Here is a 19,543-nt window from a genome sequence, read left to right as displayed (position 1 = left end):
GGAGTTTTGGGCTTCCCTGGTGGCGCAGTGGTTAAGAATCTGCCTGCCAATGCAAGGGACACGGGTTCGAGCCCTTGTCCGGGAAGATCCCCCATGCCGTGGAGCAACTAAGCCCGTGCACAGCTACTGAGCCTGCATTCTAGAGCCCGCGAGCCACAACTACTGAGCCCACATGCCACAACTACTGAAGCCCGTGTGCCTAGAGCCCATGCTCCGCAACAAGAGAAGCTACCGCAAGGAGAAGCCCGTGCACCGCAAGAAAGAGTAGTCCGTGCTTGCCACAACTAGAGAAAGCCCGCGCACAGCAGCAAAGACCCAACACAGCCAACAATAAATTTATAAAGCAGCTCCAGATTGTTCTCTCATATAAACGTAGCATTGTTTAATACATCTATTATTGATGGACCCCAAAATACTCTGTTGCAAGCAGTTCTATTTTAGAAAGAATCCAGCCGCCTGGGAATGAATCCAGTTTTCTGTCGGTGCAGATTTTAGAGCCGATCAGTTACAGTTACGAGCATCGATGTTGGAGCCAAGGTGTCTCGCCTTGAGTTGTAGCCTTGCTGCGCTGTGTGACCTTGGTCAAGTCTCCCAGATTCTCTGTTTCCTCTTCTGTAACATGGGGGTAGTAATTGCACGTGGTGTACAGGGTTGTTGTGAGGGTAAATTGACATGATACACATCAAGCTTGTAGGGCAATGCCTGGTATAGGGTGGCTGCTCAATAAATGTGGTTACTGTTGATGTAGCACTTCGGAAGGTGGTCTGTCTGGGTGCAGATGATATTCCCATGATGCTCTGGTGAGTCTGGAGTGTTCAGCTCCAACATCACTCATAGAGAGACGTGGGGTTGCATGTTTTTGTCTGTCCAGCATGCTATCCTTTGGAGGAACTTCTCCCTGTCATTTTATAATAATCCTGCTCAGCCAGTGTAGTTCCAGTGAGGTTGACTCTGCCTCTCCCCACTGAGAGGGCACATGACCCAGATCTGGCCAATCAGAGTAAGCCATTAACTGTTAACAAGTCTGTTAACTGATTGGTTCAGGGTTGGGCCCAGGTGACTCAAGTCAAACCAATCAGCTCCATCCCTTAGACTTTGGGTCCCTTTATCTTTCTCTGGGAGTAAGACCTGTAAGCACATTGAAGGCTTGGGGCTTGCAGCACCCATCAACCATTTGGAGAGGGAACCTGAAAACTCAGGTATAGAGCCAAAGATGGAGGATGGAGGACAGATGACATGGCTTAAACTCCTGGATCCAGCCATGCCTGAAGCTCTCTCCTGGCTGTTTGCTTTCATGAGCCAATTAATTTTTTTTTTTTTCCTTAAGGCAGCTTGAGAGGGTTGTTTCTCATTTCCCTCTAAAAGAGTCCTGGTCATAGCACCCAGAGTAGCTGGCTGGGACGGGCTAAGAGAGGAGAATCCAGGTTGGGCAAGGAATTCAAAACCTCTCATGTGAGAACTGACTGAGTAAATGGGGCATATTTCACTTGGAGAGACACCGCAGGGGGACAGGAGTGTTGTCTTCAGATGTTTGAGGAGCTGTCTCGTGGAAGGTGTGGACTTCTTCAGTGTTCCTACCTTCACCCCAACCCCATGTGGTAGAGCACCAAACAGTAGAAATTTCAGGGACAGATTTTGGGTTTGCCTGAGGAAGAACTGGCCTCAAGTTAGAATGGGCTGTCACTGGTGGTAGTAAGACCCCCATCATGGGAGATATGTTAGGAGAGGCTGCCTGACCCCTTGGCATAGATATTTAAGAAAGAGGCCCTTCTTGACCATGCATTCTCTTTCTCTCTCACAGCCCCCTTCTCTAGTCTGCTCTGCTCCCAAGAAGAGTGGCAAAATGCATTAGCTGAGGTATAGGTAATGCCGCTCTGGGATGGGATCAGCCCCACCAGGGACTGAGTGTGGCAGTGGGATGGTTCCTAAGGAAACGGGGGTGTCTTTATTGTTAAAGAAAAAAACCATTCATTCTAACTCTTGTTAAAGAGCAGTAAGGCAGACTTTGTTCAGGGGACTGTTGGGGTAGGTATAGGGACCACTCCAGGGGAGAGAGATCAGGTCCAACTCTGAATACAACAAGGAAAAGTGGGAATTTGTAGTGAAGGAGCAAGGTGGGGATCCGTGGATAGAAAGTTACCAAGAGGAAGGGTCAGGGGTGAGGGGGGATTCTTGCTGAACTGACCTAACGGGATACTTGCTGAAGGCAGGCCAGTGATCAGACATCACCGGGGGAGGGCGGGGATGAGGAACCCAATTTAGATATCGAGGGTGATCGAACATGGAGGATGGGGGATTCTAGCTCAACTGACTTGGCAGGATCCTTGCTAAAGTCGGATAAGGCAGGGATGAACACAGAAGTCCAGAAGTTGAGACCTAGTTGAAAAAGAGCTCGGAAGAGCCTGGTTACAGTTTAGTCAAGGAGAGAGTCTTTGCCGTTACTGCAAGAGGGATGGAACGGGAAAGAGACAAATACACTTGCTGTCCACGGCCTCTGCCTGTGCAGCTGTACAACACACGTACAAGTGGCGGTCTATGTATTTTGCTCTTCTACATGTGGATCTTTTCCCCCTAGCTTCGCTCAAATTTAGAAATTGGTGTGAGAAGGGATGAAGAGAAATTGTCTAGTGAGTCTAAGGCAATATGAGGTCAAAAGGAAGCTGTAAATCTGTGACAGTGCTTTGGACATTGTAAAGTGCTAGATAGTCTGTTCCTCAGTATTCAACAAACATCGATTGAAACATCGCTTCTGTTGCTCCAGAAACAATGTTGGGTGCTGAGTCTTAAGTGGCACCTGAAGGGCTACTGAGACATTACCTCACAGTTTTCTGCAAAATTCACTCTCCCACTGCCTTCTTGGCCCACACATCCGTTGCTGGGAGGTCCTGAGCTGCATTGTGTCTTCTTTGTGTCATGAGATGCGTGGGCTTTGTGACAGCTCTTCTGGGTGATATTTGTGCTTCCTTTGGAGTTTGTGGGCCCATCTCCCATGGAGAAGTTTGCTAGATGTCCCTTTTCCTGGTAAGTAGGGTGTCTATGGTTCAGCAAAAGTGTTCAATTAGTTGAAATGAATTGAGTTTCTGCTCCTTGAAAATCTTTAGACGTTAATGCAAACTTTTTGAAAGTATTGCTTGTGGATCATATAGATGTTATATCTACGTCCTCATCTCCCATCGTTTTTTCACCTCGTTACATCCTGGCATCCCCCCCATAACCAGAGCTTGGCACCCTGTGCACAGGTCCTCTGTCACCTTCTGGTGGCAAATGTAGTGGCCGTTTCTTTGTCTTTTTTAAAATAAATTTTATTTATTTATTTATTTATTTTTGGCTGCGTTGGGTCTTCGTTGCTGCACGTGGGCTTTCTCTAGTTGTGGCGAGCGGGGGCTAACTCTTCGTTGCGGTGCACGGGCTTCTCATTGCAGTGGCTTCTCTTGTTGCGGAGCACAGGCTCTAGGTGTGCGGGCTTCAGTAGTTGTGGCACGTGGGCTCAGTAGCTGTGGCGCACGGGCATAGTTGCTCCGCGGCATGTGGGGTCTTCCTGGACCAGGGCTCGAACCCGTGTGCCCTGCGTTGGCAGGCGGATTCTTAACCACTGCACCACCACCAGGGAAACCCCGTTTCTTTGTCTTTATTCCACTTTCCCTCCTTCCAGCCTTTGTCAGCGACCACTACTCACTGAAAAGATAATTTTCCCATGCTTCTGCGTCTGCACTGCAAAGCTTGCCTAGTTCTCCTTTTCTGTTTCTCATCTCTTGCTCTCACTTCCTTCTGCTGGTTCTCCTTCCCTTTCGTGCCCCATAAGTGTGGGTGTTTCCTGGGGTCCACCCTTGGCGCTGGCTTTTCCTTCTCCGGGATATTTATTGAGTGCCTGCTCTAGGGAAGCCCTTTGCTGAGTGCTGAGTTGACCCTTTCCTGACCCTGGCGAGCTTGCAGTCCAGGCGGGGGTGGGGATGGGAGGCGGACTTCTCTCTCCCTTTAACAACCTTTTGTAGTTTTTGCCCGTAAGGTTCAAATGCTTAGAGATGACATGGAATGTCCTTTAGGATGGGATGCTCGCCAGCTCACCCCACGCATATGCACACTCCCAACACATGATTCTGTCCCCATGGAGGCCAAATGCCCCGCACTGTGTGGCGCTTTGCATGTGTTGGCTCATCTATTATAATTTTTCTTATCCATGAGGGGTGTGTATGTAATATGTACAATGGACCAGAGTAGGAGTCAGCCCCATTTTACTGATAAGGAATCTGATGGTTTCCTTGGAGAGTCAAAAGTCACTTGCTTGGTAGACTCACAGATACAGAGAACAAACTAGTGGTTACCAGTGGGGGGGGAGGGGCAAGTTAGGGGTAGGGGGGAAAAAGGGTTATTATGGGATTATAGGAAATCATGTGTGCGAAACTTTTGAAAATTGTAAAGCACTATGGAACTTAAAGAATGTTTCATCCCATAAACAAAAATTTTTTTAAAAAGTCACTTGCTTGCTTGAGATGGCACAGTAGGTAGAAAATTTGGACTTTGAACCCAGATCTGTGTCCAAGGCTCCCAGCCTTTCCCCTGCACTGTGCTGTCCTGCCTCCCCTTTCCTTGGGACTTGTGCACAGTCTTCCCTCTTCCGGCCCTGTCCTCGTCCGTTTTGCTTTCCTGGAGGACTTCTATACATCCGTCAAGGCCCAGTGTAAATATCCCCTCCACTCAGATGCCCTCATTGCCTTTGTGATGCTCATCACATTCTGCGGTGTTTACATGTGCATCTGTTTCTTCAATTCCATGGCGAGATCCTGGAAAGGGAGACTTTGTCTCTGTGGCGGTGGTATCCTCAGTGGAGCATCTCCACCCCTCATGGTTACCTGGTTCCAATCTCTCTTTTTATTTATTTATTTATTTTTTTAAACATCTTTATTGGAGTATGATTACTTTACAAGGGTGTATTAGTTTCTGCTTTATAACAAAGTGAATCAGTTATACATATACATATATCCCCATGTCTCTTCCCTCTTGCGTCTCCCTCCCTCCCATGCTCCCTATCCCACCCCTCTAGGTGGTCACAAAGCACTGAGCTGATCTCTCCCTGTGCTATGCGGCTTCTTCCCACTAGCTATCTGTTTTACATTTGGTAGTGTATATATGTCCATACCACTCTTTCACTTTGTCCCAGCTTCCCCTTCCCCTTCCCTGTGTCCTCAAGTGCATTCTCTAGTAGGTCTGTGTCTTTATTCCAGTCTTGACCCTAGGTTCTTCATGACCATTTTTTTTTTTTTTTTTTTAGATTTCATATATATGTGTTAGCATATGGTATTTGTTTTTCTTTTTCTGACTTACTTCACTCTGTATGACAGACTCTAGGTCCATCCACCTCACTACAAATAACTCAATTTCGTTTCTTTTTATGGCTGAGTAATATTCCATTGTATATATGTGCCACATCCTCTTTATGCATTCATCAGTCAATGGACACTTACGTTGCTTCCGTGTCCTGACTATTACAAATAGAGCTGCAATGAACATTGTGGTACATGACTTTTTCTGAATTATGGTTTTCTTAGGGTATATGGCCAGTAGTGGGATCGCTGGGTCATATGGTAGTTCTATTTTCAGTTTTTTAAGGAACCTCCATACTGTTCTCCATAGTGGCTGTATCAATTTACATTCCCACCAACAGTGCAAGAGGGTTCCCTTTTCTCCACACCCTCTCCAGCATTTATTGTTTGTAGATTTTTTGATGATGGCCATTCTGACTGGTGTGAGATGATATCCCAATCTCTTTTTCACCAGTGGGTGTGTCACTCCCTTGTGTGGACCCAAGTCGCGGGCTGTAGCACTTCCTAACCCCCCAAGCTATATCCACATGACTGTTCATGTATCTGTTTGCTGTCTGACTCTCCTGCTAGAATCTGAGCTCCTGGGGGGCAGAAGCCTGCTCTGCTTGGTTCTCTGCTGTACCATCAGCACCTGGCATTCTCCCCAGGTGGGTGTTGAATAGATGAATGAACATAGTCCCCTGAGATGTTTGAGAGCTGAGCTCAGCCCTGGACGGCCCGCTGTTCCCTCTGCCAATATAACAGCCCAGTGGCCTGTATGGAATGCCTGCAGGTGCCGAGGCTCTGAAACCCTCACCCGCACTGGCCTCTGGCCCAGCTCCCTGTCCCGGAGCCCGTGCGTGGCTGCATTCCTCACCGACTTAATTTGATGCTTTCGGCTTTTCAGATTCCACTCAGTGGCCTCTGCAGGGGCAGGTCCCCAGAGGCCTGTATGTGAAGGCAGGGCTGTTAACCTCAGCATTTTGTGTTTTTTTTTTTTTTTTTTCCGGTACACGGGCCTCTCACCGCTGTGGCCTCTCCCGTTGCAGAGCACAGGCTCCAGACGCGCAGGCTCAGCGGCCATGGCTCACGGGCCCAGCCGCTCCGCGGCATGTGGGATCCTCCCGGACCGGGGCACGAACCCGTGTCCCCTGCATCGGCAGGCGAACTCTCAACCACTGCGCCACCAGGGAAGCCCTCTGCTACTTTTGACCGAAGGGATGGCCCTTGGAGGTCATCTGATGTGACCTGGAAGTAGTGTTCTTCCTCTTTTTTGGCTCTAGAATGGAGTATACACTGTTCATGGTTTGCAAATAAAGGAAGCTGCTGTCTTGGGCAGGCCGCAGGCCCCCGCTGGGTCAGAAGCTGGGGCTTCTGAGGAGGAGTGAGAAGAGCCAGGCTCTGTGCAGCCCCTGTGTGAGCTCCCTGCCCAACCAAGGAGGGATCCTGTGTTCACTCCAGCGAACTCTTGCAGCCCTGAGCTGGGATACCTTTTGCCCTGTTTTTTTGTGTTTGTGTTTGTTTTGTTTTGGTTTTAATTTTATTGAAGTATAGTTGATTTACATGACTTGCTCTGTTCTTTTTTGTTTTTTTGGCTGCGTTGGGTCTTTGTTGCTGAGCGCGGGCTTTCTCTAGTTGCGGCGAGCGGGGGCTACTCTTTGTTGCGGTGCGCGGGCTTATTGCAGCGGCTCCCCTTGTTGCGGAGCATGGGCTCTAGGTGCGCAGGCTTCAGTAGTTGTGGCATGAGGGCTCAGTAGTTGTGGCTTGCGGGCTCTAGAGCGCAGGCTTGGTAGTTGTGGCGCACGGGCTTAGTTGCTCCGCGGCATGTGGGATCTTCCCGGACCGGGGCTCGAACCCGCGTCCCGTGCATTGGCAGGCGGATTCTTAACCACTGTGCCACCAGGGAAGTCCCACTTGCTCTGTTCTTGATTTGCCAAAACCTACTGCCGTGTGTTCGATTTGGGGAAAGTAACTTACTCTCTTCTTTGCCGCTTTGTAACTACTCATTATCCAACAAACGTACACTGCGGACCTACTATGTGCCAGGCACTCTTGGTACTGGGGAATTGGGGGATCCGGATCACAGAGCTTACATTCAATGGGAATGCAGGGGTAGCTAATAGATAAGCTAGCAAATCTGATCTTTTCAGAACGAGATGAGTGCTAAGAAAATGAAACGAAGCAATGGGCCAGAGACGGATTGTGGGGAGGCCACTGTTAGCCAGGGTGGTCAGGGGAGGCCTAAAGAGGAGGTGACGCTAAGGCAAGACCTGAATGAATGGGAGCCGGGCATGCGGGTATCTGGGTGAGGAATGAGCCCAGCAAAAGGGGAGGCCCTCAAACCATACGTCCAATAATGGTCTAGCTTCCAGAATATATAAAGAACTCTTACAACTCAACAATACCAAGACCAATAACCCAAGTAAAAAATGGGCAAGGGATGTAAAAAAAATTTTTTTTAATTTATTTATTTTTGGCTGCATTGGGTCTTTGTTGCTGTGCGCGGGCTTTCTCTGGTTGTGGCGAGCTGGGGCTGCTCTTCATTGTGGTGCGCGAGCTTCTCATTGCGGTGGTTTCTCTTGTTGCAGAGCACCAGCTATAGATGCGTGGGCTTCAGTAGTTGTGGCTTGCGGGCTCTAGAGCGCAGTGCCAGTAGTTGTGGTGCACGGGCTTAGTTGCTCCACGGCATGTGGGATCTTTCCGGACCAGGGCTTGAACCCGTGTCCCCTGCATTGGCAGGTGGATTCTTAACCACTCTGCCACCAGGGAAGCCCTAGGCAAGGGATTTGAATCGACATTTCTCCAAAGGAGACACACACACGGCCAGTAAATACATGAAAAGGTGCTCGGCATCATTGTCATTAGGGAAATGCAAATCAACCCACAGGGAAGCATCACTTCACACGCACAAGGAGACTATAATAAAAGGTGTTGAGAGGACGTTGCGACTCAGAACCCCCATGCACTGCTGGTGGGAAGGGAAACGGCTGCAGCCCCCATGGGAAACAGTTTAGCAGTTCCTGAAAGGTTAAGCCTGGCTATTTCATGCCTTAGTATCTACCCGAGAGAGATGAAAACACACAAAAATTTGTACATGAATGTTCACAGCAGGATTATTCACAGTCCCCAAAGTGGAAACCACCCAAATGTCCATCAGCTGATGAACGGATAGACAAAAAGTGGTCCATCCATCAGTGGAATATTACTCGGTCATAAAAACAAACGAAGTACTAATTCATGCTATCACATGGGTGAACCTTGAAAACATGACGCTGAGTGACACATTATTGCTGAGAAGTCAGACTTGAAAGGCCACATGTTGTGTGATTCCGTTTATTTCAAGTTTCCAGAAGAAGCAAATCCATGGAGATAGAAAGCAGATTATTGGTTGCCAGGCGTGGCGACGGGGGACGACGAGTGACTATTCATGGGCACGGGGTCGCCTTTTGAGGTGATGAAAATGTTCTAAAATAGTGGTGATGGTTGCACAACCTGTGGATGTACCAAAAACCAATTAATTGTACACTTGGAAGGGGTGAATTTTATGGTATGTAACTATCTCAGTTTTTAAAACGTAAAGAAGAAAGGAGGTGGGGCTTCCCTGGTGGTCCAGTGGGTCAGACTCTGCACTCCCGATGCAGGGGGCCCGTGTTCCATCCCTGATCGGGGAACTAGAGCCCGCATGCTTGCCGCAACTAAGAGTCCACATGCCGCAATGAAAGATCCCACGTGCCGCAACTAAGACCCGGCGCAGAATAAATAAATAAATAATTTTTGGGGGGGAAAAAAGAAAACAAGAAACGGGGTGAGGGGGATGACAGAAAGCCAGCAGGGTGGTGGCCTTGCGTGTGCAGGGAGGTGGGGTCAGAGGACTGATTTTGCCTGAACAGTGTGCATTTTATTCCCATGTCTTTTGTCCTACGACTTTGCAGAATTTCGCCTTGGGTCTTCCTGTCGTTCCTTCCCACGTCCACATTTGTGGTTCTGCCTGCCACTTTTCCCTCCATGTCAGACCTGCTTTTCCCCACGGCCCCTTTCCAAACCCACGCGCCCAGGACACGCTCAGCCCCGCCCCTCGTGCTCACGTGAACTTGATCGTCTCCCGGCTCTCATTTCCCACTGCCTCCGTGTGCTCTGAAATAGTTAGCCACATTCTTATCATCACCACTGTCTGGCGTTTTTAGTGTCGCTGCCTCTGTGCCAGGTTCAGTTCTGAGCCCTTCCATAATTCTGATGAGGATTGACAGCCAGACACAGCACCGGACCCACGACTGGGTTTTCATCTTCCAGTTCAGCGCCTGGCACCAAACTGGTGCCCAGAAGTTGTTTCATTGCCTGCAACTGTTGCATCGGACATGGGTACTTAAGGGAAAGCGGAAGGTCTGTCTTGGATGTTCATGTGCGTTAGTAGCTAAGAGAATCAATAAAAGAGTGAGTTGACACAGCTGTAAATGTGTGGGCAGACTCCAGGGCTGCGAGTGTCAACAGCTACGGGGATGAAAACCACTTGTGTGTCTGTCCCCACCACTCGGGGGCTCTGAGGCAGGGACAGAGAAACCCCCCACCCCCCCACCTAGCTCAGAACATTGGGGATCAGAGAGGGGATGCCAGTGAGCCCTGGTTACACAGCAGAGAGAGGCAGAGTGGGGACTTGAACCTGGGTTTCCTGGATCTCTTGAGCTGCTGAGGGTTGGCATTTGCTTTGCACCTCTGAGGCCCCATGCTTGGTGATGTGAGCAGGGAAGGGAGAGAAGAACCCCCACGTTATGCAGGCATTGCTAATCCTACCATCACCATGTTCTTGGGCTGTCCTTCCCATGTCCAGACCAGGCAATTGCTACCTGTCTGTCCAGCACATTTGTCCAGACCAGGCAATTGCTACCTGTCTGTCCACATCTGATTATTTCTGCTAGTCTCTTCATTAGAATCTACGCCTTTAAAATCCAGGGAGGGGATTGGTTTTATTCTTATAAGATAGCATCTCCCAGTGAAGTGACACAGCTGAGGATTGGGGACCAATGTGCTTCTGAGCTGCTGAAGAAGATGGGCAGAGGCTCCTCATTTACTCGAGAAATGTTTATTGAGCATGGACGGTGTGTCAGGCACCGTTGTGGGCACTGCAGATGTCACAGGGAACAGGATTCCTGTCCTCCTGGTGTAGGGATGAGCAGGCTGCAGGAGCCCTCAGGGATGTCACTCTGAGCCTTTAAACTCTTGTTTTACACACAGTAATAATAAGCTAATTATATGCCCCTCTAGCCTGTGGCAAGTCAGAGATAGAGAGAGGGACTGGTAGAGGAAGGCATTTTGAACTTGCCCGCAGGAGCTGGTGCTTTTGTCTGTGGAGTTCTGTCAGAATCTATCCCTCAAGTTGTTAACATGGGCCCCCTTCTTCCTCATTACCCCCTTAGCTGGGTGAACTCTAGGTCATCCTTCAAGACCCAGTTCGAACATCACCTCCTCTGTGAAGGCTGCCCTGATCACCACCCCACAGGAAGAGTTAATTTCTTTCTTTCTTTGATGTTCCCATATGCCCTGTGATGCCTCGTGGCTATGGTGCTAACTTCATTGTGTTCACACACTTAGTTTTTCTTACTTGCCCCGCTAGATTGTGTATTTTTTGAGGGTTCATATTGTGTCTTATTCAGCAAAGTCTTTGAACCAAAAATTGTCAACAAGTGTTTGTCAAATGACTAACAGCAATGGAAGAAACAGCAAAACTATAAAAAGTGGATACGAGAATGCAGAGCCGTGCACACCGGGGCACGTAGTGCTCAGGCAATCAGACACCGAATCCTTCAGTGTCTTCGGAGTGTCTCATTGTCAACGCTGCAATTATGTACTCAGAGCCTCCAGGAACTGGTTACAGCCACTGTTCTGTAAGTCAGAAGGTGAAGCCAGATGTAACACACTGACTGCCATTTAAGGAAGTAAAAGTAGTCATTAAAAAAAAAGTTACGGTGCTCTGTCACCGAGGGAAAACCTTTAGCTGTCCTGATAATTTGGGTCTCCAGATCAGCCCGTTCCCTGAGGGTTCTACCAAAGTCATCATCTTTCTTTTCCCCTGGCTATATTCCGTACTCCATTTTCTTGTATTCTCTGGCAAACTAGGAAAGCTGGATCATTCGCTTCACGAAAATGCAACGAGGAAGGAATCATTTGAGAAGTCTACTGCTTTGAGGAAGGGGTGGGACAAAGAATCAATGTGTACAGACAGTGTGATCTCACATGCAAGGACTGTATACACATCCATGGAGCCCTTGTTCTCCGTGTCCAAGAGAGGGAGGACATTTAGCACTTCCAGGTCTTTGTCTGTCGCTGCCTGGGCTCCCACATCAGCAACTTGCTGGAAATGATGCAGCTGTGGCAACCGGCCAGCTGTCCCTCTGCCGCAGGCGGCAGGATGTTTGAATTCTTTCCTGTTTCCTTTCATGCCCGCTCTAGGGAGCTTGCTTGGTGGAAGCTGACAGCTCAGCTTTTTGGAGTGTGGGTTGTTTTTTCCCTTACTGAACCTTGTTTGCATAACTTCTTAGGGAGTCTATATAAGGTAAGGGCAGCTTCAGCCCAGCTCTGGGGCAATTTCCTGCTGTCTCCTTCCCCCTTTCTTTTGTCTTGCTCTGAAGTTCGGTGTTGGATGGAAATTATGAAATGATTACTTCTCTCTCTCTCTTTTTTTCTTTCTGTTGACCAGTAGATATTTATTGAGCGCCTACTATGTGGCTGGTGCCGTGGTTTGTGCTGGGGATATGACAGGCATTGGACAGATATGAAAGCAGCTAAAGAGATCAGAGGACATGCACCCAAAGGTTTACTTGGGTGCCACTTAGGGAGTTTACTAGGGTTATTTAGGTGGTGAGGCTATTTTTTTTCTCTCGCTTGTTTGTGCTCCTAATTATTCTACCCCTAGTATGTGTTTTTGTGTGTAATGAAAAAAATTGTCCAGAGCATTTGCAAACGTGTGAGGAAACCTCACAGTGCTTGACTCGTGGCAGATCCTCTGTCTCCTCTGGGTTTCATCCTCCAGCCAGTGCCGGCTTTGGGAAAAGGCAGAGGGGAAGACAAGGGTCTTTTTTGGGAGAAGGCGGGGCCCCTGGATCAATGTGGATCTGTGTCCGGGTCACCGTGGTGAGCATACTGGGTGTGACCAGTCAGAATCCGTCCCTCAGTGATTCTGAGCCTTAGGAGATTTCAAGTGCGGGTGGGAGGGGTGGGAGAGGGCAGGGAGTCGTTAAGAGCTTGGTGGGGATTATGTGCCGTTTATAGTTTTTGGGAAATTTATTAGAGCAGCTCATCCTGGTGGCCTTGGTGATTCCAGTTAAATCTGACCCCCCTCTTTTCTTCACCCCTCTTCTCATGCCCTCTGTGGTCATCTCTGCCTCTTTGCGTCATCCTATTTCCTTCATATCCCTCCGCCTCCTGCCTTACCTCTACTCTCTTTTCCTAAGTCCCTCCCTCCTTTCTAGCCCTAGACTGGAGCTGGAGGAGGGAAGAGATGGGAGAAAGGTAGGGGGTGGTAAAGGCAGCTGATAGGAGAGAGAGAGGGAAATGCAGGGTTGAGAGGAGGATAGAGGAGGGCCGGGGGAGGAAGGGGCTACAAAGGAGAGAATGCCTAGCGACCACTGCCGGCGTTTCTTTTTTTTTCTTTTTGGCTGCGTTGGGTCTTCATTGCTGCACATGGGCTTTCTCTAGTTGTGGCGAGGGGGGGCTACTCTTCGTTGTGGTGTGTGGGCTTCTTATTGCGGTGGCTTCTCTTGTTGTGGAACACAGGCTCTAGGCACGTGGGCTCAGTAGTTGTGGCTCACGGGCTCCAGAGCTCAGACCCAGTAGTTGTGGCTCGCGGGCTCAGTAGTTGTGGCGCACGGGCTTAGTTGCTCCGCGGCATGTGGGATCTTCCCAGACCAGGGCTCAAACCCGTGTCTCCTGAATTGGCAGGTGGATTCTTAACCACTGCGCCACCAGGGAAGTCCACTGCCGGTGTTTCTGAGCAGAGTTCTGCCAGCCAGTATCCCAAGAACTTTTCAGACAATGACTTTATGCTGCAAATTAACTTACACGTAGTCAGTGAAGGCAAGGAGCTTTGAAAAGAGGAACCAGACTTTGAACCAAGTGGGCCCTGCCTGGGGTCTCTAGGTCCCGAGGGGTCCTTAGGGCTGTGGGACTGACTGGTTCAGGAGCTGTTTCACACTGATAACCCATCCTTGGCCCGTGATGAGGCTTCACAGACCAACCAAAGGGTCAAGTTCTTTGCGAGTGGAGTTTTATGAACGCCCTCTGAGGACCGTCTCTTCATGAACAAGACTCTCACTGAGCGAGGGAGGGGAGGGTGGCCACAGTCCCGAATTGGGGCCACCTCAGCGAAGGTCAGAAGGCGGCGTGCGGTGGTGTCGATGGTCCTTGGGGTCGGGGCTCCCAACCTTGCTTTGTCATCGGTTGACGGCTCCCCTGAGGTGGGGCTCTGTGTGGTTTTGTGATGCATTTGGAAATCGTTGTTAATGATGGCTTATGTCAGCAGACCTATAGAGGTCACAGAAAAACTCCCTATTACCGGTACCATAGCTCAGCAGCTTTTTCTCTAAACACTGCTCTTCTGTCTTGGGCTGTGGGATTCGGGGGAAGGGGGAGACTCTGCGGGGACAGTCCCGCTGGTCTTTGATGGGGAGATGCTCAGGGAACCACGCCTAGATGCCTCAAATTCTGTAAATTCTAGTGTTGAGAAGACACACCATACGGGAAGCTCCTTTACACGATCAATTCCTTAAAATAAAAGGTGCTGGTGGGGAGGAAGTGGGTGAGGCTGAACTCTGGGCACTTCAACTTTTCTGCCCATGAGACGTTTTTTCTCACTCCCTTTCCCGGCCACGGGATAGTGGGTCCTCCGAGCTGAAAACCCCATCTTCTCTTCTCACCTCTTCCTCTAGGTCAGTGGTTCTCGGGCTTTGGAGGCACCAGAATCCCCCAGGGGCTCGTTCAAACTCACTTCCCAAACCCTATTCCCAGAGTTTCTGAATTCACAGTCTAATGAGTACCTGGGCGATGCTGTTGCTGCTGGTCTGAGCACCACACTTTGAGAACTGCTGCTCTAGATGTAAGCAGAGAAAAGGAGTGTCTGGCTTCTTATCACTTCACCTCTCTGAGCCTTAATTTCTCCATCTGTGAAATGGGGTCGGAAGCAGTGCTGACCGGACAGAGAGGTTGGGATAGAAAAACGTGCAGCTACGTGTAAGTGCTTAGGACGGCGCCTAGCACGTAGTAAATGCTTAGTAAACAGCCTCTGTCATCTTCAGGACCCTTGTTGGTCTTATCTGTGGCCCCTAGTGCTTGACACTGTGCTTGACACACAGTAGGTCCTCAAGAAATACTCATGGGACGAGTGGCCACATGACTGTGTGTGCCTAGGAGGGCCCTACTTTGAAACCGAGCAGAGTGTGCGTAAGTTTGGCAGATACAGAAAGCCAGCACAGAGGCTGGAAGGCAAGGAGCCTGTCCTGTTGGAGGGACTTTTTTTTTTTTTTTGACCGCACCGCACAGCTTGCGGGATCTTAGTTCCCTGACCAGGGATCGAATCTGGGCCCCCTGCATTTGGAGCATGGAGTCTTAACCGCTGGAACTCCACGGAAGTCCTCGAGGCTGTCCCGTTGGGTTTGGCAGTTAGGAAGCCACTGTGGACCTCGGAGGGCATTTTCACCAGACAGATAGGGATAGAAAAATAGTCACCATCCCCATCAGGCAAGCCTTTCACATCTCTTGCTTTTTCACTGAATCCTCACAACGAACTTGTGAGGTAGGTATTGGACCCATTTTGCAGATGAGGAAACTGAGGCTTAGAGGCATTCAGGAATCTGGTCTCATCACAGAGCTGGTATGAAGAGGGGATGAGTTTCTAATGGATTCCGGAACTTGGACTCAACCTGGATACTGTAGACCAGAAGGTTGAGGCTGAATGGTCAAGGGAGCAGCAGGTGTAGACGGCTGTGCTGGGACCTCTCACAGAGGGAGCTCAGAGTGTGTGTCCCCTGGTATGAGTCCTGGGCCCGGGTGCCCCCCACCAAGGTTGTCCAGGGCTGCACCTCAACTTTTCAACCTCAGACTGGAAAGGTGTGCCATTGGCCCACTGGGGACCAAGCGCCACCCCAGGGGTGACAGTGACCCCAAGTACCAAACTTCTTCCGGCCAATTTTGCCATCCTAGTGTGTATGTGCCCACACATGCATTCACACACACACACACACACACACACACACGCACGAACATGCACACACATGCACACAGGCACACACACACACACACACACACACTCATATATGCATATGTGATGGGGTCAAGCTCTGCCTTCCAGGTGATGTGCCCGTGTGCACATCCGTGTTTGGCCTGCCCTGTTTGTTCAGAGGAAGGAAGTTAGCAACTAAATGAGCACTTCCTCCTGCATTGACTAGTTGGAGGTCACATGGGCTTAGGACCTTCTTCAGGCTGCGTGGGGGACAGAGGTCTGTGTGGGCAGCTGTGAAAATGTCACTCAGACCAACAGGTTTTTCATCTCAGACTTTCAGCTGACTTTTCAGTGTCATGCCAAATCCCGAGTGGCAGACATTTGTAAGCAAAACGTGACTCTCGGATTTTCAGAAACGTCAGCAGTCTTCTTGGCCAGAGCATTGTCAGATAAGCACCAAACAGGCACCCAGGAAAGCAGTCTCTCTGGCCTTGATAATTTAAATGACATTGGCCTGCAGTTCTGGAAGGGCTTAAAAGCCAGGTTCCCTGTGTCTTTGGAGGTGGGCGTGAGACTGACTTATCGGATATCTGTCTTGTGCCAGGTCCTGGGCTGTACTTGGGACACATGGTTTGAAACTTTCCCACTGAGTTTGGCCAGTGATGGGGCTGTTGGGATCCAAGTGTGGTCATGGGATCCCAAACGTCCAGGCTGACCAATGAGGAAAAGGGAAATAGAGTGGTTGCCATGGAAACAGACTGCGAGTTCTTTTTGCTGGTGTTGTCTTAGCCTTAACAAGGCGCGAGGCATCTGAGGTGTGGCCCGCCTCCCCCTCAAGTCAAGACTGCAATTTAATTAAACACTTTGGAGCTGGTTCTCCTGTTCCTCCAATAACACTAGGAACAGTGTGCTGGCTTCCCAAAAGCGGCCTCGATGCTCGGAAAAGCTCGGGAACGAAAGTCCTGCACCAGCCGTGCGTGGCTGTGTGAATTTCAGTTCCTCAACCCGGACAGCCTCATTTCCTGTTCTCACTCTCCACCCGCAGCTCTGCCTGGTAGCTCAGGCTCCGGGGAGAAGGTTCTACCATGTCGGGCCAGCATCCTATTGAATCCTCATGGCCACGGAAGGAGGGAGGTATAAAATGACCCCGATCTGGAAACATCCCGAGTGTCCATCAGTGCATGCATGGAGGAACAGAACACAATGCGGTCCATCCGTACAATGGAATATTATTCAGCCATAAAAGGAGTGAAGATCATGCTACCACGCGGATGAATCTTGCCAACATGCTGAGTGAGAGAAGCCAGACACAAAAGACCGCATAGTGTAGGTTTCATCTGTGAGAAATGTCCAGAACGGGCAAATCCAGAGACAGAAGGCAGATTAGTGGTTGCTTAGGGCTGGGGGAAGGGGGGTGAGGACTGATGGCTGGTGGGCAGGGGGTTCTTGTGGGGATGACGCAGATGTTCTGGAATAAGGTAGTGGTCATGATTGCACAGCAGTTTTCATGTACTAAATGCCGCTGACTTCTCTGCTTTAAAATAGTTAAAATGGTGAATTTTTTTTTTTTTTTTTTTGGCGGTACGCGGGCCTCTCACTGTTGTGGCCTTTCCCGTTGCGGAGCACAGGCTCCGGACGCACAGGCTCAGCGGCCATGGCTTACGGGCCCAGCCGCTCCGCGGCATGTGGGATCTTCCCAGACCGGGGCACAAACCCGTGTCCCCTGCATCGGCAGGCGGACTCTCAACCACTGCGCCACCAGGGAAGCCCAAAATGGTGACTTTTGTGGTGTGATTTTTACCTCAATAAAGAAAAAAAACAGGGAGGACCAAAACAATCACCCCATTTTACAGGTGAGGCAGCGAGGCTCCGATGTTTGGGGATTAAGTCAGATTCCTCCGGGACTAAGAGACAGAGCTCACATGGCCTCCTGCCCTTGGACTTTTCTCATTTCCCACGGCCAGTTGGTCACCAAGCCATGTCAGTTTGGCCTGTGAAGTGTCCCTTACACCGGTCTGTCCTCACTGCCTGACCCCCGTGGTCAGGTCCCAGGATGGGCACCCACCAGGCTCCCGTGGCTGGGTGGGGTGGTCCCCTAAAGCAGGGCGGCTGGGCAGACACACCCGAGATGTCCTAGCCCTTGGCTTCAGGCTGGCTCTGTCCTGGGGCACATCACACAACCTCCCAGCCTCATCTACCAAACGGTTGTTTGGATGTTGATGAGGGTGACGACGATGCCCCCCGACCCCACGGCCCACCTCCCAGAATCTTATAAAGACCCAGTGAATACTGACCTGTAAACCGAAAGGTGCTATGCCAGCGTGAATGGCGATTATGATCTGTTTCCTTTAAGAAATGCCCACATGTGGCGTTTGATCAGGAGTCCGTGGCCTGCCAGGGCTGTGTCTCAGCTCCCCGGTCAGATGGTTCCCCCTTAGACAGCATAGCTTGTTGTCAGGATGAGCTCATGCTTTGAGGTACTAACCAGCCAGTGTAGACTGTGTCTCAGTTACACTGAGAGGGCTGGTGGCCTTGGATCTTGGTGAGAACCTTTACTTTGTGTGGGATTCAGCAGGGAGACACCGGGAATGATGCTAGGAAGAAAGACTCCTTGATTTAAAAAAAAAAAGCCACAAAACCTCAAAGTGTGAACCTTTGACCAGCAGCATCAGTATCACCCGGGAGCTAGTTAGGAATGCAGACCCTGGGGTCCTATCCCCAACCTGCCGAATCAGAATCTGCATTTTAGCGAGATCCCAGTGATTCAGACAATGCTTGGGAAACACAGCTCGATGGGTCATTGGGTCGCTGAGAAATCCTAAAGCCAGCGACGAAAAGCCATTTGAGAATATGAGCTGAATGAAGCGGCAGGTACAAGATGCATGTCCCCAAATCACGGGGGGGGGGGGGGGGCGGGGGCGGGGTTGGGGGAGGGTGGAATGAGATTTCACCGATAACTTTAATTGACATGTGAACTATTTAGGCATTAATCTGAGTAAGGATATGTGATGCCCTCAACAAAACGTGCAGGATTTGGGTGGAAAACACAAAGGGGTCCTGATTAAATGGGGACACAAAGTATGTCTAGAATTTGTTCTCACCTGCGGGCGGTTCTGCGCCCCTGGGGACGTTGGGCAATGGCTGGAGGCGTTGTTGATTGTCCTAGTTGGCAGGGTGGCGGGTGTGTGTGTGTGTGTGAAGGCCAGGATGCCGCTCAGCACGAAGAATGACACAGCCCCTAATGACTAGAGTACCTAGGTGGACACACACACACACACACACACACACACGTCACTTTAAGAACTCAAGAATACCAGCTGATATCTGGGGGATGCAGAGCAGCGGAGGATGGGGGAACTTAGCACAATGTCCTATGAAAGAGATTCTGAAGTGATGGTGATGAGATTACTGGTGTGGCAATGACACAGACTTAAATGTGGATCCATCAGCCAGGATAGCCCCCAGAGTCATTTTAATAAAAACAAACATATACCATATAACAAGCATCACATACCCAGTGGAAAAATACTCAGAATTCTTTTTTTTAAAATTAATTTATTTTTGGCTGCATTGGGTCTTCATTGCTGCCCGCGGGTTTTTTCTAATTGCGGCGAGCGGGGGCTACTCTTCATTTTGGAGCACGAGCTCTAAGCGCACAGGCTTCAGTAGTTGTGGCATGCGGGCTCAGTAGTTGTGGCTTGTGGTCTCTAGAGCGTAGGCTCAGTAGTTGTGGCGCACGGGCTTAGTTGTTCCACAGCATGTGGGATCTTCCCGAACCAGGGATCGAACCCGTGTTCCCTGCATTGGCAGGCAGATTCTTAACCACTGCGCCACCAGGGAAGCCCCAGAATTCTTTATTGGCCTAATTGTCTGGCCATAAGCTAGCCATGCCCAGTGGGCCCAGAGCTATATCCCAGACCAGAACAAGGGCCACCGACTTTGTTTCCTCCTCTCCTCCCCACCCCAGCCCAGTTCCCATCTCTCCACTGTGTGGCTTTGCTATTCCAAATAGGGCCTCAAAGATTTGGGATTAAAA

The 19,543-nt window shown here is 50.0% G+C and overlaps 1 protein-coding gene across 1 annotated transcript in view; it reads left to right on the top strand.

Annotated features, from left to right (window-relative positions):
• COTL1 (coactosin like F-actin binding protein 1) overlaps positions 1-19,543 on the top strand; it is a 42,036-nt gene that overhangs the window by 5,996 nt on the left and 16,497 nt on the right. The gene's annotated exons all lie outside the window — the stretch shown is intronic.

Source organism: Lagenorhynchus albirostris, chromosome 19 (genome assembly GCF_949774975.1).
Source record: "Lagenorhynchus albirostris chromosome 19, mLagAlb1.1, whole genome shotgun sequence".
NCBI lineage: Eukaryota > Metazoa > Chordata > Mammalia > Artiodactyla > Delphinidae > Lagenorhynchus > Lagenorhynchus albirostris.
This window is presented reverse-complemented; position numbering and strand designations above follow the sequence as displayed.